This window comes from Salvelinus alpinus, chromosome 14 (assembly GCF_045679555.1).
Source record: "Salvelinus alpinus chromosome 14, SLU_Salpinus.1, whole genome shotgun sequence".
NCBI classification, from domain to species: Eukaryota; Metazoa; Chordata; class Actinopteri; order Salmoniformes; family Salmonidae; genus Salvelinus; species Salvelinus alpinus.
Window position 1 is genome coordinate 12,100,570 of NC_092099.1, and position 25,718 is coordinate 12,126,287.

A 25,718-nucleotide genomic window follows, 5' to 3' on the forward strand; every position below is an offset into this window, starting at 1 on the left:
TAACCTGATGTAAAATGTATTATGATCAGTACTCTCGAGAATAAACGCTATTGATTGATTGATTTTAAGACTGGTTTCTGTCCATTTAATGCTGAATTATTACAAATTCTTATGTATGGGCAGAGTGTTTTAATTGAATTGGTTGATAAACATAGGAAATAAAATTCCTTTAATAGACATGCCTGCTTTGGAAAAGCCTCAATACTCACACGATTCATGGACCGTTATACACCAGCTTCCGTGGTTGTGATTATAGAGACATTTCACATCCATTGTCCCGAATCATATCAAAATAAAATCAAACGTTATTTGTCAAATGCTTCATAAACAACAGGTGTAGACGAACTATGAAATGCTTACTTACGGGTCCTTTTCCAACAATGCAGAGATAAAGAAAAAAGAAAGTGACACAAGGAATAAATACACATTGAATAACGAATAAAAATAATGATTAAAAATAACATGGGTATATACAGTACAGGAAGTATGTACCAGTACCGAGTCAATGTGCAGGGGTACGAAGAACGGGCAGTGTATTAGCTACTACAGCACTCGATGTAACGCTCGTCGTTGGAGGTGAGGACCAAAGCGCAGCGTGATAAGTGTTCATCATTATATTTATTAAACAAAGAACACTAAACAAAATAACAAAGGAGAACGAAACGCAACAGTTCTGTAAGGTGACATCCACTACACGAAAATAATCACCCACAAAACACAATGAAAAACAGGCTACCTAAATATGGCTCCCAATCAGAGACAACGACTGACACCTGCCTCTGATTGAGAACCATACTAGGCCAAACACATAGAAAATGAACAATAGAACTGATAAGGAAATGTGTCTTAATAAATGATTAGAATGTTACACTCCTGAAACCATAAGTCTGAAACCATGTGATTGTATGAAATTGACTAGCCATATGATTGTATGAAATTGATTTGAATCATTAGATTATTATAATGCATTTATGTAAGTGTTAGAATCATTCGATTATTATAATACTGTGTGATGGTTTTAGTCAGGGGAATAATAATATATCCGGGAGTATGGTTCTTAGTCAGAATCAATGTTTTGGGGACAATGTGTCTAGTATTTTGATAACAGACTGTCTGTCTGCGCCAGATTCGGGGCGACCTTGGCTGGGACACTGAGAACTTCCCAGTCCCAGGTCTCTCCCTATCTTAGGGGAGGGCAGGAAGACGCTATTCTCACCCCTAAACTCTATTGGCGGGCGGATTTGATGGTTTGTGTGGAAGTATGTGTGTCACTATAAATTGAAGGTCTTTGTACTGTGCACGTCAGAACGTTCCGTGAATAAACGTTTAACTTTTGTAGACTGGGCCTCGGTCTGTTTTATTTCTATCAGTATCTTACAAATCCTGATAGCGCAGACTGAGTAAACAAATTGAATTGGTTAATGAACAGGAGAACATAATTCTCTTATCAATTGGTCCTTCGAGCCGGATTCCAACATCTGTCACTGCCGTCCGAAGGTACCACACCGAAAACCGTGCACGGGCGGGTCATTGACCCGTAAGATAAAGACCTGTCCCCTGACATTGGGGCTCTAGAACAGGCCGGTATATGTATCTAAGGTCATCAGAGACGGTGACGGAATCTAACCAACATTGCTTTACCCAGTCTACGAGACGAAGGTCAGTAAATCTATATTCACGCATTTGGGGATTTGACGCTTGGGCTACATTCAGACATATATTTGATTGTTTTTGGTGAAGTTGAGGTGTTGATTTTAAATTCCCGTAGGGCATTCTTACCCGGTGACCTATCTTTAGAATTTTGTGTAGAGAAAAGTTTTAAAGGCAAAAAAGTATTCTATGCAAATGGAAGGTAGGAATTGGGTGTAGAGCCGCCTAGGCAACAGTATAAGGGGGTCCGTGACTGACACCAGGTATCTGTAGTACCAATCTAAACTAAAGAATATTAGAGAATATATTACAAGGTCCGTAAATGACTCGAGGTATCAGTGACACCAAGACTATCAGTGGACACTACACTACCCATATAAACTAAAGGAAGCACACACATAGAATAAGAAGATAATTATTTGCGTGTGAGAGATATATTTTTCAGTCAATAGTGACATAAGAGATCAGAGTTTTAAGCACACACATTGAATAAGAAGATCATTATTTGCGTGTGAGATAGATATATTTTTCAGTCAAAAGTCATAAGGAGAAACTAAGAATAAGTAGAACTTATAGTTGTATAAAGTGTGAGATCTAAATAATGTATCAGGATTCATACAAATAATTATTGTAAAATTCTAATAATCGAAAATAGATAGGGGAAGATATGGTCCTTTGAGGTTTGGACAGGACAGGACATATTTTAAGCCAATAGGGCAGGAAAATACATTGAGATAGAAAAATAGTGATTTTATAAGCATTAAGATTATTTATGAAAAGAAATAAGTTGCAGTTCTTAGGGATGGTAAATTACTGTAGATAATGTAACCCACACTATGCAACATATATTAAATAATTGATGAGACTGATTTTAAGGCTAACCCATGTTATTGTTAGATAAAATACAGTGGACTCCTGAAGGAGAGATTTCATTAGTACAGAAAGCATATGATATGGTTAGCATATAATTTTGGCCTCATTTGATCATTAGAAGATTTTTATTTACATAGTATAAAGTGGACGGGGATATATGACATCTGTGGTGATTCAGGATTATTGATAGGATCGAGATAACCTTATTTAACCTATGTAAGGACTTTAGAAATTGCCACCATAGACATGTTTTTTTAATCCAGGAGTTCAGATAAAGCCAAACAGTGAGACACTTAGTTAATGTTTGGAAACAACACATAGTTGTTACGGACTGTTATGAGACAGAGCTACAGACAGATAGGGGAAAGGGCAGACAGAGGGGCCCTCCCCGCTTAGACCTTGAAGGTTTGAGAGAGTTGGCTTCTGGAAATAAGGTGTTAACCACGGAAGCATTGCCAGAAATTATTCGGCACAATAAAAAAGGAGACCATACAAAGCAGCACAGATAACTCTTAAAGTAGATAAGACACTTGACAGAGAATTGTTAGATTTGCGCCAGTATTGATACAAGTGCGGAGCCATGTATCAAAGGGGGGATGGCATAGGACACTTTGTGGCCTATTAGATAATAATAATTTAAAAAAATGTTTTTTTATATATATAGCGTTCCCAACTTACTTGGCGGACACGAGTATGGTAACTGAAATATTAGGTCAAGATGTTATTCCTAGAGTTGGGTTACTAGGATAATAATGGATGGCATTCTAGCTAATCAGATAGAACAAATAGAATGACAGAGGTTCTAGTAGAACACATTAGAAGACTATTTATTAACCAAACCCGTATGTCAAAGGTTTTATGTCCTACAAGGGAACTACAGAAGGAGATTACCCACGGGATTGGGCCAGGAGACGGGGTCTGGGTCCAATCACTAAAGAAAAAGGACTGGAAGCAGCCACGGTGGGAGGGACCATACCAAGTACTCCTGGTGACAGCTTTCGCCGTGAGAATAGCTGAGAGAACTACCTGGATTCATATCACACATTGCAAGAGGGTAAGACACACTGACACTGCCGAACCATCACAGAGTTAAGGAGAAGAACCGTAACTAATAGGGCTCAGGGGTTAACTCTCTAACGAAGATTTCCCTGACCCCGTCCTCCCATCACTGTGTACGTTCATAGAAGTGGAAGTATGGTCTGGCCTCTGACTGCTGATATGTTTTCCGGGAAAGGGTGGGGCTTTACAGGGGTGCTGGTTGGTCTGAGCTGTCTTATTGTGGGAGCCATATTCCTAATACACCACGCCCCACCTGAGTATGCAGAAGGTGGTAACTTGACCCATGGTTTCGATGATGAGAATTTTGTATTAACCAAGCATAAGAGATCCCTTGATCTGAATAGACAGGAAGTTAGAGTGGAGATTGGGAAGGATGTCTCAATGGAGTTTTATGTAGACCAAATGGGGTCTCTGACTCCTTGGCAGTCTAGGACTATGAGCCATTATGGAATATATCTATGTAGGTCCCCGTGTAGTTCGTGGACACAGGTCATAGCCCACACGGAGAGAGAGGGCTACATAAATCCATACACTCAGTATGGGAGGAGGTGGAGTATAGTGAAGGTGAGGGATTTTGACTGCAATCCGGAGAGAGAGATGTATTGCATAAAGATACGCCTTACCCTTAAAAAGGTAAGGAAAGAGGATCTAGGGTTATGGTATGTTGGATTCGACCAGTTTTCGGTCGATACCCTAGTACGGTTCCGGGTAGAGGAGGTTAGGGCAGGTGATAGCTATATCTTCAGCCAGGATACAAGCAGAGCACCTGACACAACAGACACTGACAGCAGAATAGTCCAGAGCCAAGGGCCGGTGAGGATAGTGAAGACGAAAGACCTGAAGGAAGTGATTGAGGTGGAAACTGGTTATGGGGATTCTAACCTTTGGTTGGAATGGATTCAGTATACAGCCAGATCAGTAGCGAAAGAAGAATGTTATGCCTGTGCTACAGCCAAACCACAGCTGACCACCATCCCCTTTCCATTTGATGGAATTGATACACCCAGGGGAATGGCCTGTATGGTAAAGCTGTTCATGAAGGCAGGGAAGCCAGATAATGACAGTTGCATTGATCTGCATTACCTTTATCCCCATGTGCCCATCACCTCCAGACTTCCCCCTTTCACAGTTGCAGGAGGACACTATTATTGTATGGCCCGACGCATCACAAACGTCTTGGGACGTAGGGGAAGTAGGGACATGTAATAGGACAGAGGACGTTACAGCTGACAATACAATGAGGGACATGACTGGGTGGTTGACTTCCGAGGATTTTAGTAAGATAAAAAGGCCCAGAGCGGATGTCTGGTGGTTATGTGGAGGGATGAAGCTGTGGCCTAACCTGCCAACAAATTGGACCGGTGTATGTACACTGGTGCAGTTAGTCATGCCCTTCACCCTTATCCTACACAAACACCTAGTGCCAGGTGGAAGAGTAAGACGGAGTGCTCCGTCAGGATCTTTTGACAGTAGAGTTTACATTGATAGCATTGGAGTTCCAAGGGGGGTGCCTGATGAGTTCAAAGCTAGGAATCAGATATGGGCTGGATTGGAATCAAGTATCTTCTGGTGGTCGACGCTCAATAAAAATTTTGATTGGATTAACCTCTCTGGGATAGGCTGGACGCTTGCGTCCCACTTGGCCAATAAGCCAGGGAAAATGTAGAGCGCCAAATTCAAAAAAATGATATAAAGCATAAGCATAAGATGCTATTATCTGATGATAGCACAACAGTAAACAAAGAGAGTGTAGCATATTTCAACCCTGCAGGCGCAACACAAAACACAGAAATAAAATATAAATCATGCCTTACCTTTGACAAATTTCTTTTGTTGGCATTCCAATATGTCCCATAAACATCACAAATTGTCCTTTTGTTCGATTAATTTCGTCCATATATGTCCAAAATGTCCATTTATTTGGCGCGTTTGATCCAGAAAAAAACAGCTTCCAATTTGCGCAACGTCACTACAAAATATCTAAAGAATTACCTCTAAACTTTGCCAAAACATTTCAAACTACTTTTGTAATACAACTGAAGGTATTTGTAAACGTTAATAATCGATCAAATTGAAGACGGGTCTATCTGTTTTCAATACAGGAGGACAAAAAACTAACGATACTTTTCTAGTTTTGTGCAACTCTCAAACAGTACACATAACGTTACACTAATTCCAGATGGCCGTTCTTCTTCATTGCACAAAGGGATAACCTCAACCTATTTCCAAAGACTGGTGACATCCAGTGGAAGCGGTAGGAACTGCAAACAGGTTGATTAGAAATCTAGTATCCCAATGAAAACTCATTGAACAGACGGTGACCTCAAAAAAAAAAATCTGAATGGTTAGTCCTTGGGGTTTTGCCTGCTACATAAGTTCTGTGATACTCACAGACATGATTCAAACAGTTTTAGAAACTTCAGAGTGTTTTCTATCCAAATATACTAATAATATGCATATCTTATATTCTGGGGATGAGTAGAAGGAAGTTGAAATTGGGCACGCTATTTATCCAAAAGTGAAAATGCTGCCCCCTATCCTAGAGAAGTTAATTATATCTACTATAATCAACAGCGTTTCATCAACTACACTAGGGATGCAATCAAAGGTTTGGCGGAACAAACCGCCGCCACGAGTTTGATGGTGTGGCAGAACAGGATTGCATTGGATATGTTATTGGCTGAAAAGGGTGGCGTGTGCGTCATATTCGGAGCGGAATGTTGTACATTTATCCCCAATAACACAGCTCCAGACGGATCAGTGACCAAGGCCCTGGCTGGGTTAACCACCTTAGCTCAAGAATTGGCCGAGAACTCTGGGGTAGATAATTCTCTAACAAATTGGTTTGATAGTGTGTTTGGGAAATGGAAAAATGTCATAATCACTGTGTTGTGGGCAACCTTCACCCGTATGAGTGTTTTGGTTCTGTGTGGGTGTTGTTTGGTCCCTTGTGTGAAAGTTTTGCTTATCAGGACTCTGGAGAGGTCCTTGACGCAACAGATGGTGAGGTACGGACCGATTTCGAGCTCTGGCCTGTGTGATGACGAGTACGGGTCTCAAGGTCTAACAGATGGCTCCGTTTCTTTCAACTACGAGGAGCCTAGGCTGGATGAAACTGTATTTGATGGTTAAAGACTGTATTTTTATGAAGCTTGTAACGGAAGTGTTACAATTGGATATAGGCCTATAACAGTCATGGATGAATATCACATTTACATACATGTATTGGTTTGTATTAATCTTGAATACTAGTTATGTTTCCATGTAGTATATTAGGTTTCAGTGTGTATTATTTAGTCATTTAGGGTGGATTGATAAGGAAATGTGTCTTAATAAATGATTACAATGTTACACTCCTGAAACCATAAGTCTGAAACCATGTGATTGTATGAAATTGACTAGCCATATGATTGTATGAAATTGATTTGAATCATTAGATTATTATAATGCATTTATGTAAGTGTTAGAATCATTCAATTATTATAATACTGTGTGATGGTTTTAGTCAGGGGAATAATAATATATCCGGGAGTATAGTTCTTAGTCAGAATCAATGTTTTGGGGACAATGTGTCTAGTATTTTGATAACAGACTGTCTGTCTGAGCCAGATTCGGGGCGACCTTGGCTGGGACACTGAGAACTTCCCAGTCCCAGGTCTCTCCCTATCTTAGGGGGGTTCAGGAAGACGCTATTCTCACCCCTAAACTCTATTGGCGGGCGGATTTTATGGTTTGTGTGGAAGTATGTGTGTCACTATAAATTGAAGGTCTTTGTACTGTGCACGTCAGAACGTTCCGTGAATAAACGTTTAACTTTTGTAGACTGGGCCTCGGTCTGTTTTATTTCTATCAGTATCTTACAAATCCTGATAGCGCAGACTGAGTAAACAAATTGAATTGGTTAATGTACAGGAGATCGTAATTCTCTTATCAAGAACAAAACATTGAAAAACCAACATAGAATGCCCACCCCAACTCACGCCCTGACCAAACTAAAATACAGACATAACATAGGAACTAAGGTCAGAACGTGACACTCGACTACTACATTCACCATCCTCTTTCCCACATAGAAATAACTAGATGCTTGCTTCTTTTTATAACACGTGCCGCTATTCACATGATTCATTTTCTTTTCTTCCAAATATCAAGTGGGTGTAATGACTACTGTATGGCAAGACGAAAACATCCTCACGATTTAATGCACGGGAGGAAGGCCACGGTCCTATACAGTGGCTTGTGAAAGTATTCACCACCCTTGGCATTTTTCCTATTTTTTTTCCTTACAACCTGGAATTAAAATATATTTTTTTGCGGGGGGGTTTGTATCATTTGATTTACACAACATGCCTAACACTTTGAAGATGCAAAATATGTTTTATTGTGGAACAAACAAGAAATAAGACCCCCAAAAAAGAAAACTTGAGCGTGCATAACTATTCAACCCCCCCCCCCCCCCCACCCAAGTCAATACTTTGTAGAGCCACCTTTTGTAGCAATTACAGCTGCAAGTCTCTTGGGGTATGTCTCTATAAGCTTGGCACATCTAGCCGCTGGGATTTTTGCCCATTCTTCAAGGCAAAACTGCTCCAGCTCCTTCAAGTTGGATGGGTTCCACTGGTGTACAGCAATCTTTAAGTCACACCACAAATTCTCAATTGGATTGAGGTCTGGGCTTTGACTAGGCCATTCTAAGACATTTAAATGTTTTCCCTTAAACCACTCGAGTGTTGCTTTAGCAGTATGCTTAGGTTCATTGTCCTGCTGGAAGGTGAAATGAAATTCAAATAAAAATGCATTTAAATTACAGGTTGTAATGCAACAAAATAGTTAAAACACCAAGGGGGATGAATACTTTTGCGAGACACTGTATGTGTTTGTCCTCTCTATCTCCTTGTGTCTGATATATGCTTGATTGTGTGTGGGTCTGCCAGCCTCTCTCTCCCTGCTGGTGCTCGATATATGGGATTCTATTCAGTCAGAGAAGTGAATCCATTAATGGGGAGAGTGGAGGGATAATCAGTGCTCTGGATGGCCCCTTTCTTCTCACAGAGGACCAGAGGAGGACGCCTGCCCTTAATTGTTATGGGGACCTGCGCTTCCACTGTGCCCGGAATGAAAAGTAGCTTTAATTAGAGATGGTGAGGCTAGACTCTGTGGGAGACTGGGGAGACTGATCCATTGCCACAGGAGAGGTGTCTCTCTGTAGTAGTACATCAATTCAAATGTACAGCACTTGGCTGCGTCCCAATTCAAATGGCCTATAGGCCTAGTGCAGTGGGCCCTGGTCAAAAGTAGCACGCTATATAGGGGAATAGGGTTGCCATTTGGGACACAGCTGCTAGATAACCTGCAATTTACGTGGTTTTGCAATCCTTGGTGCAATCTGGATATTGGCATGTTGAAGGGAAGTGATCATAACGAGGAGCCTTGTGATAATAGCCATTTAAACAGTAAATCAGTGATGAGGAATAACCTTGTGATAATAGCCATTTAAACAGTAAAACAGTGATTAGGAATAACCTTGTGATAATAGCCATTTAAACAGTAAAACAGTGATTAGGAATAACCTTGTGATAATAGCCATTTAAACAGTAAAACAGTATGATAATAGCCATTTAAACAGTAAAACCGTATGATAATAGCCATTTAAACAGTAAAACAGTATGATAATAGCCATTTAAACAGTAAAACCATATGATAATAGCCATTTAAACAGTAAAACCGTATGATAATAGCCATTTAAACAGTAAAACAGTGATTAGGAGGAGGAGCCTTGTGATAATAGCATTTAAACAGTAAAACAATGATTAGGCAGAGAAGTTATGCTTCTAACTACAGTTATTGTGTGGTATTCAATCTTCAATCAACAGTGCCCAGTTTTTCAAAAGTTATCTGATCAGATTTTGGCATTCGGATACGATTAAAGTCATAGAAATAAAATGAAAAGAACCAGAGTCCCCATTCAAGAGAATGATGCCAAGGTGTATTCATTTTATTTCTATGCATTTAATCCTATCTGATTGCTGAAAACCGATCAGATAACTATAAAACTGGGCCCAGAGACTGCTGCATTAGCAACAAGCCCTGTGCTGATATTGTAGAGAATGACAAAATCCATATACGACTAGCTGTTCCATATACGACTAGCTGTTCCATATACGACTAGCTGTTCCATATACGACTAGCTGTTCCATATATGACTAGCTGTTCCATATACGACTAGCTGTTCCATATACGACTAGCTGTTCCATATATGACTAGCTGTTCCATATAAGACATCCCTGCAAAATGACTGTTTACTAAAGTATGATTTCCTTTAGTATCATCCAGGGTTTTTTATATCTTAATACAGTATCTTTGTATGAAAACTGATATATGAAATTATTTGAAATGTAAAATGTATCTTATTTCAAGATATTTTTCAAGATATTTTACCTTAATCGTCACATTAAGATAAAATATATTGAAAGTTATTGAAATAAAATAAATGACTTGTAAAAAAAAATTGTCTGCAAATGATGCTAGATAATTTAGCTTTGGTGAGAAAAAACACACAAGAAACTCAAATGTTAAGCTAATTATCACTCAGTATAAGATATGTAGTCTTGCTTAGATATCCCTTTTTTTGCAGTACAGGAATTATTCACTGTATTCAACAATGCATACTATATATAGCATATTATGGATTATGTTATGTTAATGAAGGATGGATGTTCTATATAACAAAATCATCCCAGCTCTTGGACAGATGTTATTTGATAACCACAATATGTTGACAGTTTCTTGTCTGTCTCAGTTGCTCTATCTATTTGACCCAGTTGTGATGCTCCATGGAATCACTCAGGGATACTATGGTATCCACCACATGCTCTCATGTTACATGACAGAAGAATGTGCGATGGCCTATTATTGCATCCATATGGAGTGGCCATGGCTGCATCCTAATTGGCACCCTAGCCCTAGGTAGTGAACTACTTTTGACCCGGGTCCACAGGGCTCTGGTCAAAAGTAGTGCGCTAGGGAATAGCGTGACACTCGGGATGGAGATTGTGTCCTAGATAAAGTTAAAACGCCATCTTCGCTGAGAAAATCACAACCCATTTCTTTCATGGATAGAGGATTTTTGATCAACCTTGAGCTCCATTAGGAAATCAATAAGGTTGTATAGTATTTCAAATAGAGGTAAACAGCATTGGTGAGAAATAGGGCTCCAAATCCATCAACCATCAAATATTAAACCAGCAACACGGCCCATGCAGTATCCCTGATCGGAGAGATTATGGGGTGAGATGGGAAATTAGAGAATGTCTTGTGAAGTGATTGGCTGTTCTTCCCAGCGAATGACCTCAAGTGCCATCTCTGCTGATATAAAGTGCACGATAAGTGCATCTCCCCTACATCTCTCTGATTAGATTATTAAATCAATCCCAGCCCTCCTATCAGGCCTTGCCCAGGCTATTTTTGTTAAATGGGTTACACAAGAACATCAAACTCTCTTCAATCAAACTCTGATGGGAGACGGTATATTGGCAAAAAAAATCGAAGTATCTTCAGTAGCAAGAATAACATATCCTCACAGGATTTCTCAATGATGTGAATCTGAAATACCAACCCTGATATCAATCATCCTTTTATATGTGCGATCACAGCTAGCGAATGTTTTTCTCTGTCCTTCTTGCAATGTGCATTACTCTCAACCCATCACCCATCTAGGATCATCTTGAGACGAGAACAAATCTGCACATCTTCCAGTTAAGTGCACAATGTTGCACAGCTCAACAGCCTTTCAGTGTGTTCTGTGAAAAGACTCCGATCAACCTCTAACCCACATGTTCTAAGTACTTTTGAGTGACATGCAATATGAAACTTAAAATTGAAAACTAATCGTGTGTGTGAGTGTGAGGGTTCAAGGGATTGCTCACAATTAAAAGGATTATTCAGACGGCTTTTTCAAATTGTTCCTTGTCACTGATCTAGCCGGGGCCATAAATAGCCAATGCAATAGCAGACTCCCTTGCACCACAAAGCCAATGCTAGCTGTGTAATTGACTTGCTTTGATTCTGATGTCTGTGTGGTTAGAGTAAATCCCCATCCACAAGCAGATGTTTTATCCTAACACAGTCTGAATTGGACAGGAACAATAGGACAGACGAGGGTAACACTTTACAGTCTTCTTATTCCTGCTAATGAACATCTTACTGTGTATCTAGTCTTCCACAGTGTAACAAATATCATGATCACTGTTGCGCCACTGTACAACAACAGTTACACAGTAATAAGAACACAATAGGGTAATATAGTGACTCAATAAACAAGGACACAAATGTATCCTGTTAGGCCTGTGTAGCATGTTCTCTACTAAAAGTACAGACTTAGTCAAGACCGTGTAAGGATGTCTGGCCTAATTTTAGCTGTGTCTGAAAATATAGCAATTAAATATCTCTAGCTCACAGCACAGAGCAGACGTTTTCCAGCCAAAGCTAACGCTTTGGTCTTTTCACAGAAAAGTATCTAAGTAGCCTATTCCTCATAATGAGGGGAAGAATATGTCACCCCATAGTCATTATACGACTGAATGCTGCAGTTTGCTTTTCTTCTTCTTCTTCTTCTTCTTCTTCTTCTTCTTCTTCAAATCAAAACAATTCAAATCAAATCAAGCTTTATTTATACAGCATATTTCAGACACGGAATGCAACACAATGTGGTTTACAGGGGGAAAAAACACGAATAAAAAGCAATGAAAATAAAAGCTGAAATATTTACTGCACAACAAACATAAGATAAATAATCTTCTTTTTTTTTTTTCTTTTTTTAAAATTTTATCCCCTTTTCTCCCCAATTTTCGTGGTATCCAATCGCTAGTAATTACTATCTTGTCTCATCGCTACAACTCCCGTACGGGCTCGGGAGAGACGAAGGTCGAAAGTCATGCGTCCTCCGAAGCACAACCCAACCAAGCCGCACTGCTTCTTAACACAGCGCGCCTCCAACCCGGAAGCCAGCCGCACCAATGTGTCGGAGGAAACACCGTGCACCCGCCCCCCTCGGTTAGCACGCACTGCGCCCGGCCCGCCACAGGAGTCGCTGGAGCGCGATGAGACAAGGATATCCCTACCGGCCAAACCCTCCCTAACCCGGACGACGCTAAGCCAATTGTGCATCGCCCCACGGACCTCCCGGTCGCAGCCGGCTGCGACAGAGCCTGGGCGCGAACCCAGACTCTGGTGGCGCAGCATAGCACTGCGATGCAGTGCTCTAGACCACTGCGCCACCCGGGAGGCCACATAAATAATCTTCTTCATCTTCTTCTTCTACCTTGGTATAATGAAGATATTGGTGGCTGCTGTCTAGCATCCAGAGGCTTGAACTATTGCTTGAGACACATGCTGCTATTGTAGGCACATTAAAAGTGCACTGACATACAGGTCCGGCCCAGTGTTAGCTGTTACAAGTGTTACAGTGGTTGCGAAAGTATTCACCCCACTTAGCATTTTTCCTATTTTGTTGCCTTGCAACCTGGAATTTAAATATATTTTTTGGGGGGTTTGTATCATTTGATTTACACAACATGCCTACCACTATGAAGATGCAAAATATTTTTGATTGTGAAACAAACAAGAAATAAGACAAAAAAAACTGAAACCTTGAGCGTGCATAACTATTCACCCCCCCAAAGTCAATACTTTGTAGAGCCACCTTTTCCAGCAATTACAGCTGCAAGTCTCTTGGGGTATGTCTCTATAAGCTTGGCACATCTAGCCACTGGGATTTTTGCCCATTCTTCAAGGCAAAACTGCTCCAGCTCCTTCAAGTTGGATGGGTTCCACTGGTGTACAGCAATCTTTAAGTCATACCACAGATTCTCAACTGGATTGAAGTCTGGGCTTTGACTAGGCCATTCCAAGACATTTAAATGTTTTCCCTTAAACCACTCGAGTGTTGCTTTAGCAGTATGCTTAGGTTCATTGTCCTGCTGGAAGGTGAACCTCCGCCCCAGTTTCAAATCTCTGGAAGACTGAAACAGGTTTCCCTCAAGAATTTCCCTGTATTTAGCGCCATCTACCATGCTTCCCTGTGGGGATGTTGTTCTCGGGGTGATGAGAGGTGTTGGGTTTGCGCCAGACATAGCGTTTCCCTTGATGGCCCAAAAGCTCAATTTTAGTCTCATCTGATCAGAGTACCTTCTTCCATATGTTTGGGGAGTCTCCCACATGCCATATTTTTCTTTAAGCAATGGCTTTTTTTCTGGCCATTGTTCTGTAAAGCCCACCTCTGTGGAGTGTACGGCTTAAAGTGGTCCTATGGACAGATACTCCAATCTCCGCTGTGGAGTTTTGCAGCTCCTTCAGGGTTATCTTTGGTCTCTTTGTTGCCTCTGATTAATGCCCTCTTTGCCTGGTCCATGAGTTTTGGTGGGCGGCCCTCTCTTGGCAGGTTTGTTGTGGTGCCATATTCTTTCCATTTTTTAATAATGGATTTAATGGTGCTCCGTGGGATGTTCAAAGTTTTTTATAACCCAACCCTGATCTGTACTTCTCCACAACTTTGTCCCTGACCTGTTTGGAGAGCTCCTTGGTCTTCATGGTGCCGCTTGCTTGGTGGTGCCCCTTGCTTCGTTGTGTTGCAGACTCTGGGGCCTTTCAGAACAGGTGTATGTATACTGAGATCATGTAACAGATCACGTGACACTTAGATTGCACACAGGGGAGCTTTATTTAAATAATTATGTGACTTCTGAAGGTAATTGGTTGCACCAGATCTTATTTGGGGGCTTCATAGCAAAGGGGGTGAATAGATATTCATGCAACACATAACATGTCCATTACATGAAATCCAAATAAAAATCCATTTAAATTACAGGTTGTAATGCAACAAAATAGGAACAACACTAAGGGGGATGAATACTTTTGCAAGAAACTGTATGTTGGTGTTAGGCAGCCCCAGGCTCTGTGCTGTTTTTAGAATGTGCTCATTTGTACTATAAAGAGGTGTATGGAAAGCCGTGTTAACATACTGTACATTCATAGAATGTTTTATACCAATAATAGTATTTTTTATATAAAAATGGATTATCGATATCAACACATTAACACATTAATTGCACTATAACGACAAGCGGATAAGAGGGAATCCGTAATTTTGATTAAGACAATGAGCGAGCGACGACGGACGTAGTCAATATAACTATTTGTTCTGCACTTTTGAAATGTACAGCGACAGAAGTCAGAACCGTAGGATAAATAAAGGGGCTATATGAACAGACAATGAAAACTCTTACGATATTCGATGATTACATTTCTCTAAAATAGGTTATAGGCACCACCAAGTTAGAACAGCAGGTAAAATGAATAGTTGAAAATAGACCAAATTATTAGGGTGAGGCACATGGGCTACTAACAGCTTACTACACAACATACACTTAGTATTACTTTCTTAGCTACAGTATACATATCTTCTTGGCATATTACATAATTTATGCAGCAGCATACAAGACATGTTTGTGCTGTGCTCACTTGAACAGGAAGGTGGCGGCGGCGGTTTTTCGTCTGAAAATTTTGTCATCATACTTTGTCATCAAAGTCTGGCATTCTCTGGATTTATGGTGCTTTCAAGACAACTGGGAACTCGGGGTAAAAAAAGGTTGAATCATGATGACGTCAGTAATCTTCAGGTTGTAGCTCAAGAAAGAGGCCCGAGTTCCCGATTTACAATTCCGAGTTGGATGAAAGATCAAAAGGTATTTTCCCAGTCGTAGCTTGTTTTTCCAGAGTACCCAGTTGTCTTGAACTCACTAAAGTCTGATTTTGCAGTTCCGAGTTAACAGTTGTTTTGAGCGCGGCACAAATCATGCTTCATTGACAGCATGGCCAATGTTGAATGTTTATAATTTTAAACTTGGAAAAGAGACCCTTAATCTTAGACTTGGGACCACACAGCCACTCCACTAAATAGCAGGCTAGTGATTGCTTTGCAATGCTTGCAGTTAGCCACTGATTCCTTCCAAACCACTCATTGTTGAATTTGAGATTTCCAACTTGTTGTGTAATGTTATTGTCCAATGGCTGATGAGCACCGATACGTTTTATCTGTAATTTCTCTTCATTATTTCTATTCATATTATGACAAGGATTAAAAGCATTCGCCAGTAGATTGTCGACTTGATTCATGATGATGACTGCTAGTTAAGAATTTGAAAGTATGTCCAATCAAAGCTACTGTAGATATAACGTGATTTGATGTCATTTTATCTGTGTCCAATGACCTTGATCCTTCTTGGATGGGCACTTCTAATGTAACTCTATGGCAGCACTCAAGGGGCTAGAATTTTAGAGCTCTACCCTTAGACTTGGCGGTGACGTAGTGTCCCCATGAGTGACAGAACACAGACCCAATCCCAGCGCAACGCTCCATATTTTCTGCTGGCTTGCCCCACCACCACAGAAAGTACTGAACTAGGCTGAAACACCTGCATTTTGGAGCTGCCTGACTCAAGAAAACAAAAAAGAGACCATGTTTGTATTCGGCATTATTAACTCAAATAATCAAATTTTTTTTGCAAACTCTCAGAGAAATAAGTATACTGCTAGGTTTTACACAGTATAATGAAACAAATAACTACAGTATTAATAAAGAAATTTACAGATGATACATTTGTGACATCAATATAAAAAACATTTGTATTTTTATTCCTCAGTACATCAATATCAGATCTGTATGTAAAACATTTACATTTCACATTTTAGTCAAGAAGATGCTCTTATACAGAGCAACTTACCGTAAGTGCATTCATCTTAAGATAGCTAGCTGAGACACATGTCACAGTCAAATATACAGGATATGAACATTCCATTCCAGCTATATATGAACATTCCATTCCACTTTAACATGGTGTCTCTTTTTCTGAATAGCTTTTCTTTTCCAAAGGGTTGTACAGTATATATGGCAGTTTGGCTCTGTGTGTGGTGGTGCCAGTTTGCGTGTGTGCATGTGTGTGCATGTGTGTGTGCCTGTGCGTGTCTGTGTTTGCGTGCACTAGTCCGTGTGTGCATGCCTGCATACCTATGTGCGTGTGTGGTGTGTGTAACGGGGGGTGATATGAGCAGTGCATCAGTTTTGCATAGTGACTTGTGTTCCCTCTAAGTTCTCCGCCTCTGGGGAACAACAGTTTGCAATGAGTTTCAGCAGGTGGTGTTGTCTGCATAACCTGTTACTCTTTTCAGATTATGAAAGATATCCGCAGCTCTTGCGAGGAAGAAAAGCAATCTGGGAATAAAAGTGGAAGGGATGGGGTTGAGGGGGGTGAGGCACTGGCATGTTAGTGGAGGTGACCGAGAGTAATAGAGAGTGGAAGAGATATCAATCATTGTCCCCCAAGACCAAGTACATGTAGAGATCAGGGCCTGTATTTGTCAAGCGCCTCAGAGTATAGTGCTGATCTAGGATCAGGTCCTCCCTGTCCATTATGATCTAAAAGGTTCTTAGTCGCTGAATACACTCCCAGGGCTGCTTTCCAGTTAGCTAATAGCTACAGTGTGACTGGAGAGAAAGAGACATTCCACAGAGTTTTTTCATATCCTAATGTATCCTTGTTAAATCCCAGACATTACAGAGGGTTTGCTTGAATTTAAAATGTAAATGCATTCAGTGTATCGTATGTATTCTATAACACAATTGAGGAATGGATCCATTTTCTTACATCAGATAGCACATAAATTCCGCCTGCACTGATCTGTCTCGTATCTCGCAAAAGGTAATGAGATAGCTCGAAAGTAGTCCGGCTACAATGGGCAGCCATAACATTTGACATTGCCTTATGAACCAAATTTCATCCTCAAATCATCCAAATTAATATAAGATAAAACAATAGATCCATAATTGATTGTGATTTTTGTTGTTGTTCAGGAAGTCGTAGTCGTTCAATTTTACATCTAGCTAAGAAGTTTGGTGCTTGACGGAGCAGTATTTCTGGAGTTTGACAATGAGCATGACAACTAGCTTAAATTTGTCCATTAGCTTGCTAATGTAGCTCTAAACTAGTCACTTTGTATGAAATTAATAGGAAGCTAACCTAGTGCACCTATGCTGAACACCAACTGCTTCCTCCATAAGCTAGCTAGCTAGTACACTGTTTTAGTAACATTATTTTATCACAATGAATGAGTTTTGAAGAAGAGCTAGCCCTGCCTGTTGTGCCGCGAGTCATGTATACAGTCGGTCAGTAGTCTCCTCTCAGCTCAGCTGCTGCTGCCCTTAGCTGCTGCTGTGCTTACGCGCTTATTTGACCCCTACGTTAGCAACGATCACGGAGAAACATGCTGATCTATGGACTGATTTCTGATAACTGTCCCTCTTAATTTTGGGGTAACATGTCTACAACTTCAGGTCAAGCTACTGTAAGCAAGCGGTTTATTTTTCAGTAAAGGTAGAGCTAGCTAGCTATGTTATAGGGTGTCCACCCACTCTGCACAGAGTTGGTGAAAATGCACAATCAAGACAAACATTATTAATGCTCTGAATTGTTTAGTGGAGTCTTTCTGTAACACATCATTACCATAATATGTTTTGTTGTCTAATGCATTCAATAGTAAGCACAGAGGTCTATTGACATAGCGATGCAGGTTTCTCGTAACAACTTTTGAGGATTTTACATTTTGTGGTCGTCGTCTTCAAAGTTGCTTCCCCGGGTCACAGAAAACTAAGTTAGCATGACACGAGCTAAAATAAATGTAAAAGGCTTTGAAAATGAAAAGCTTGGTATAAGCTCAGTGCTCCATTGACAGTTCACAGATATACGCTTGTTTTTGTGAGAACTCTTCGAAAAATAATAACAGGAATTTCAAATGAATATGAAAAGCGTATACTAAAATATGAAAATACTACATCTCAAAATCGATATCTATCTTACCTCTATATTGTTTTATGTCTTGCGGATTCGAGAAGAAAGACCATGAGTTCAATGGGAAAGTGAGCCTGTCAAGTAGACTGTAGCCTTAATTCTTGCACAGAATCCAGCCTTGCTGACACAATGCAATTTTCCTGATTTAGACCACTTTTTTTCTCTTGCCTACATTGAGTGGATTATGATAGAGACAGAGTTTAACTAATGGTTTTCTTAGAGGATTATCTACACAATTAACATTATTTTACCAATTCGTCAAAAGATTTTTGATTGGACACCCTATATTTTAGTAAGCTAGCTAGCTAGAACAAGTTGGCTAAAGGGCTTCACACAGCCTACACAAGGTTTCCGTAATAAGTCTGACGGCGCTTCGTTTGCATAGCGCTCCTCATAGCTCTACGTACTTTTGTGCAAATTCAACATAGTTCAATCAGAGAGGAAGCAGCGAAGTGAGAGGGATAACTGGGCCCAAAATCGGTCTTTTCCAGCAGGTGCCTTAAAAAAATATATACACATTTCCAACAGGTGGTGTAAAAATAAAATAATGCTCACCAAGCAAGAAGTTTTTTATTGGAAGTCAGTGAGAGAGTGTTGAATTTGGTAAATAAAAATGTAATGGCTTATTTGCTACATGTGGCTTTTTTGATTGAACATAAGTTTCGTAACATTTAGGTTGTTAACAGTGTACTGATATAAGTAGGACACGTGCCATCCCAGCAACTTTGAGAAAAAATACAACTTTATATCGGAGTTGAACCTTCCCAGCTAGCAATGAGGATTCGGGTGTCGGACTTGGCCCAGAATCAAAATGAATGACTGCCCAGAATCGGCCCAAGTACATCGGGACGTGTCCATCTAACGGAATTCAGCCAACTTTGCTGGCATCTTACCAGAATCCCCCCAGAAGCGGCCTGATGCAAATTTTTATTAATGAATGCAAAATTACCCGATTTAGTCATTTTAAATATTACTATTATACATTTTATACATACACAGTATACCCATCTACAAAAAAATATTTCTGTTGGAGGAAACACCATACACCTGGTGACCATGTCAGCGTGCATGTGCCTGGCCCGCCACAGGAGTCACTACAGCTCGATGGGACAAGGACATCCCGGCCAGCCAAACCTTCCCCTAAATCGGATGACGTGGGGCCAATTGGGCGTCGCCTCATGGGTCTCGAACCAGCATCTGTAGTAACGCAGTTTGCACTGCGATGCAGGGTCTTAGACCATTGCACCACTTAGGAGGTGTAACGGATGTGAAATGGCTAGCTAGTTAGCGGGTACGCGCTACTAGCATTTCAATCAGTTACGTCACTTGCTCTGAGACTTAAGTAGGGTTTCCCCTTGCTCTGCAAGGGCCGCGGCTTTTGTGGAGCGATGGGTAACGACGCTTCGTGGGTGTCAGTTGTTGATGTGTGCAGAAGGTCCCTGGTTCGCGCCCGTGTCGGGGCGAGGGGACGGTTTAAAGTTATACTGTTACATTGATGCTGTTGACCCGGATCACTGGTTGCTGCGGAAAAGGAGGAGGTTGAAAGGGGGGTGAGTGTAACGGATGTGAAATGGCTAGCTAGTTAGCGGGTACGCGCTACTAGCATTTCAATCAGTTACGTCACTTGCTCTGAGACTTAAGTAGGGTTTCCCCTTGCTCTGCAAGGGCCGCAGCTTTTGTGGAGCGATGGGTAACGACGCTTCGTGGGTGTCAGTTGTTGATGTGTGCAGAGGGTCCCTGGTTCGCGCCCGTGTCGGGGCGAGGGGACGTACTAAAGTTATACTGTTACAGAGGCTCCAACCACAAAGTTTTTAATGCTTATCAATTGCCTTGCACAAAGTATCAAAATTCTAATATACTACTTAAACAGGAATCTTAAAGAATTGAATGTAAATGTTAATTGTATTTTTTGATCACAATGAGAAAATATGGAAAAATAAATAAATAATGAAATGTTAATTATATAAAGCAGCCCCAATCGTCCCGAGCCCCAAGTATTACATTTGGGCCAGATAATTCTCACTAGAATCGGTCCGAGCCCCAAGTAATACATTTGGGCCAGATAACTCACACCGGAATCGGCCTAAGCTCAATCCCCGCATCCTAGCCATAAGTAATACTGCCGAACACGACCCAGACTCAGGCCACATGTCGTCCGCCGAGTCTGACTCTCAGCGGAGTGCCCCGACTCTCCGACCGAATCCGCCCAGACCCACTGTGCTAGCTGGGTTGTCGTCACTAGTTACCACAGCCACAAAGTTATAAACCCTGCCTATTTCTACAATGTCTCCTGTTAAAATGTCTCCACACTGCTAACCTTATGTCTAACCCTGACCTTAAACGAAGATTTAAAAGCACATTTTAGTTTTCATGAATTTTTATGATATACTGTTTTGACTTTGTGGCTGTGGTAACTAGTGGAAACGTTATGACTGTTGTTCACACGCGTATCTGCCCTCTTATTGGCTAGAATGGTCCTCCTCCCGACTGTCTTCCATTTTTGAAGACGTTTATTTTCATTGTTAGAGCGGCCACTAGTAAATTTAATGGATAATATTTTGTTGAGGGATGAGCATTGCGTGGGAGTGAGGTGATCTGACGTAAGACAATGGAATGGATGAGACTGATGGTGGAGGTATAGCTTGTAAATATCTATCACGATCATTACAAAACGTGGAGCAGATGAAAAACGATTTGTGGTCAAACCAGAAAAAAACATCAGTGATATATTTAGCTTAATGTGTAGTGACTTATACCATGGCGTTGTTGAATACTTGTTTCTGATTGGCTTGAAGGGAATTCTAGAGCATGCGTTATTTCCTTAAAACGCATGGTAGATTTCAATGGCTATAGTTCATTCTACATGTTATATGTTTGAGCTGCTTTTGAAAACAAAAGTCGAATTGAAAACATTATTGTCATTGTTGAATTCGATTGTCATAATAGCAAGCTAGGACAGATGGTTTGGTTAGCTAAACTGACAAATATGTTTGTTTGGTTACCACAGCAACTACTGTAACTATCTTGTAAACTTGGTAGCTACTTCAGTGGATGTTGAACACATTTCTACCGGCAAATGAACACATTTTGCATAGCCCCTCATTCATTATTCATTACTTATGCAAAATATTTTCATAACTAACCCAAGATAGTTCATCTGTGTCATTTACAGTGTTAGCAAATGAAGCATAGTGGACAGAACACGCAAGGAGAAGGGCAAAGCCAAGAACGAGCTTGTAAGATCCTATTGGCACATTGTAGCATGTATTTGCATATCCCATTAGGGAACACATCCTCTGTGAAGTGCAAGTATGCACAAACTCAATTCGACCTTGCTCTCCTTCTGAACAAGGCAAGTCTATAAACTTAGTGCACCAGGCCTGCCAACTTTTGAAGAAAGCTTGGAGTGAGATTTGCTATGTGAATTTCATTGCCCCCTGGCACTACCCCTAGACACATATTTTACTTTTTTAAAACTCATTTCCTGCAATTCTACTGTTGACATGGCTTAGGCCCATGACCAGGGTGGAACATTTTAAAATTAAAACTACACCAAGGCTCTGCACAGGACATTTTAATATTAATGGCTAATGGCAGTTGGTAACCAAATTATATATCCTTGTCCATAGACTGCTTTCAAGGTAAGGTCACAAACATTTTGTATTTTGTAATTTGGGTGAACTATGTCTTTAAAAATAGGGATGGAAGAAATTCAGCTTGTTCTCCTTGAGGGTTGGCCACCCCTAATCTATGTTTCCCAAGTGCTGAGTGTTTGAAAATGTTCTTGTTATAACAATTAATTTCTCAAAAATATAATGATTATCAATATTCAGGTGGTTTATGACTACTAGTTGAAGATCCTTGTCATCATCTTACTCTACATAGACAAAATATGATGCGTTGTGAGTCCCCCTAAAATATCAGAAAAAATATATTTGATTCCTGGAGCATTTAATATTCAATGCCTATTTGTAGGACTTATACAAAACTGTCCATGAATGGCTGCAAATACATGAATGGCTGCAAAGCGTCATCTAATACATTTTCAAAGGCACAAGTATCAGATTTCAAATACAGTGCATTCGGGAAGTATTCAGACCCCTTCCACGTTTCCACATTTTGTTACGTTACAGTCTTATTCTAAAATTGTTAAATAAAAACATTTCCCTCATCAATCTACACATGTCACGACTTCCGCCGAAGTCGGCTCCTCTCCTTGTTCGGGCGGCGTTCGGCGGTCGACGTCACCGGCTTTCTAGCCATCACCACTCCATTTTTCATGTATCCATTTGTTTTGTCTTGTTCCCTGCACATCTGGTTTTCATTCCCCAATCAATCCATATGTATTTATTCCTCTCTTCCCCATCATGTCTTTGTGTAAGATTGTTTGTGTTACGTGTATTTTGGAATTGTGGATATTGTTACGCGCATTACTTTTTGTCTATGTTCCGTGTTTGGCCACATTTTATGTTACTTTGTGCTGTAATTTTGGACCGGAATAAAAAGTGTGCCTGTTCACTACACTCTGCTCTCCTGCACCTGACTTCGCCTCCAATACACACTCCTAACAACACATGATACCCCATAATGACAAAGTGAAAACAGGTTTTTTATTTTTTTATTTAACATTTTAGCAAATTTATTACAAATAAAAACCAGAAATACCTTAATTACATAAGTATTCAGACCCTTTGCTATGAGACTCTAAATTGAGCTCAAGTGCATCCTGCTTCCATTGATCATCCTTGAGAGGTTTCTACAACTTGATTCGAGTCCACCTGTGGTAAATTCAATTGATTGGAGATGATTTGGAAAGGCACACACCTGTCTATATAAGGTCCCACAGTTGACAGTGCATGTCAGAGCAAAATCCAAGCCACGAGGTCGAAGGAATTGTCCGTAGAGCTTCGAGACAGGATTGTGTCGAGGCACAGATCTGGGGAAGCCCGGCCAAACTGAGCAATCAGGGGAGAAGGGACTTGGTCAGGGAGGTGACCAAGAACCCAATGTTCAATCTGACTGAGCTCCAGAGTTCCTCTGTGCCGATGGGAGAACCTTCCAGAAGGACAACCATCTATGCAACACTCCACCAATCAGGCCTTTATGATGGAGTGTGCAGACGAAAGCCACTCCTTAGTAAAAGGCACATGACAGCCCGTTTGGAGTTTGCCAAAAGGCACTTAAAGGACTCTCAGACCATGAGAAACAAGATTCTCTGGTCTGATGAAACTGTAAGGTTCTGCTTTTCTTTTCTTAGTCAACCTTTTGTTCTTTTTCTTTGTGTTCTGGAACGTAGCCCTGTCTTTCATTTTTGTTCATTGATTTCACCTGTGTTGGTTTCTCACCTGGTCTCATCAGCTCCCTATTTAGTTCAGTTCTTTCTTTCTGTTTGTATGGTTGTGAGGTATTGTTTGTTTTTGACTGCCTACCTGTGTTTGACCATTGCCTGCCTGTGACCACGATTCCTGCCTTGTGCGAAGGCTTACTAAACATCTGCTGCGCACTGCGCGTGTGAATCTACACATTTTTCTCCCTGAGTGTTCATTACAGAAACAAAGATTTCTAAAAACGTGTTTTTGCTTTGTCATTACGGGGTATTGTGTGTGGATTGATAAGTAAACATTTTTATTGCATCCATTTTGGAATAAGGCTGTAACATAACAACATTTGGAAAAAGTCAAGGGGTCTGAATACTTTCCGAAGGCACTGTATGTGATTACATTGGCAAAATTGTGAAGAAGTGGAATAATAAAATAAGTTTGAGGAATAACAGTAGTGTTCTTCCTGACAAGCACGGTAATTACCCTATATTTTAGCCCACTGTTAAGAATGAGAATTGTTCCCCAGATCAGACTAAATAAAGTAAATAGGTAATACAATCTCCTGAAGACAAGATGACATACATTTGCCCCTACACCCTAACCAAATACTTTGTCTATGTATTGTCCCCCCTTTAGAAACAAACTTACACTTTTGGGTTCACAATCTGTTTGACAAAAAAAATTCAGAGTTTCAAATCAGGTCACCCTACTGTACCAAACGTCTCCTGCTAAAACATTCTGTAGGTCTGTCTGCTGCCTTTTCGTTGTCACAGCCTACATGCCAATCACCAAACGAGGGGACTAATGCAAGTGTGGATTAAATCGACTTTAGTACATGCAGTCAATAGGCTGCATTCTACAATAGGGATGAGAGTAATAGCAACCTAATTGTGTTGACAACATTGTACATGAAACAGCGCTAACGTGCTGCTCTTTGTACAGTTTTATACACTCAGCAGAGAACGTTCTCTCTCCATTCAACCCAAAGCTAATCTTAAGGGGCGTTTCTTTAAAACATGCATCCAATCTTCTTGATCCCTTACATATCTAGACCAATCATATGCTTCAATTGGTCGCGGTTCTCAGTGCTGTGGCAAGACAGGACAATGATAGAGGTTCTGCTCGTGATGTTAAATTGCAGGCGCATATGCTCCGATTTCAAAACGATTTGGAACACAGTTGAAAAGTTAACGCGCTGACTATAAAATGGACAAATTAGAAAAATAAAAACAGTACTTTTCAATGTGTGACATATAGGAGGTTTGCCATGAGAGAAGAGGGTCAAATGCGTGTGTCTCACGGTCAATGCATAAATTGCCTGCTTTGGTGAACTGTGTTCGTAACAGATTCTAGTTTTTCGAACAGAAAAATGAATTGAGATCAGATGTTTCATCAATGAGAAAAATAGAAGAATATCGGCCCAGTTTCACCTAGTTCCATCCTCTCCCACTACTGGACTTCCTCTCACTACCATATTTGGTGGTGAGAAAACGTTTTCAATGGATGCTTCAGCTTTATAGCCCCTGTGATATGTCTGGGTTACCCCTTCTGTCTGTGCTTAAAATGTCATTGTTGAACACTCGTTTCTGATTGGCTTGAAGGGGATTCTAGAGTGCATTATTTCCCTATAAGGCACGGTATATCAGCATGATATAATTCAATGGCTATTGCTTATGAAAGCAAAAGTGATTTGAACACATTTGAAAACATTTCTAGGCACACATTTGTAAATGCATAGCTCTTGTATAAAAGGGATAATCATCTCCACTACTATCATCTCCACTATCAGGCTCTAATAGCTCTATGTGTTCTCTGGAAAATAATGCAACTTTGTGGAGGGTTCCACCACCCCGCAAGTGCGTCATGGAACACATCTTTCACGTCGTTCATTATTTTTCATAGAACGCATAGCCCC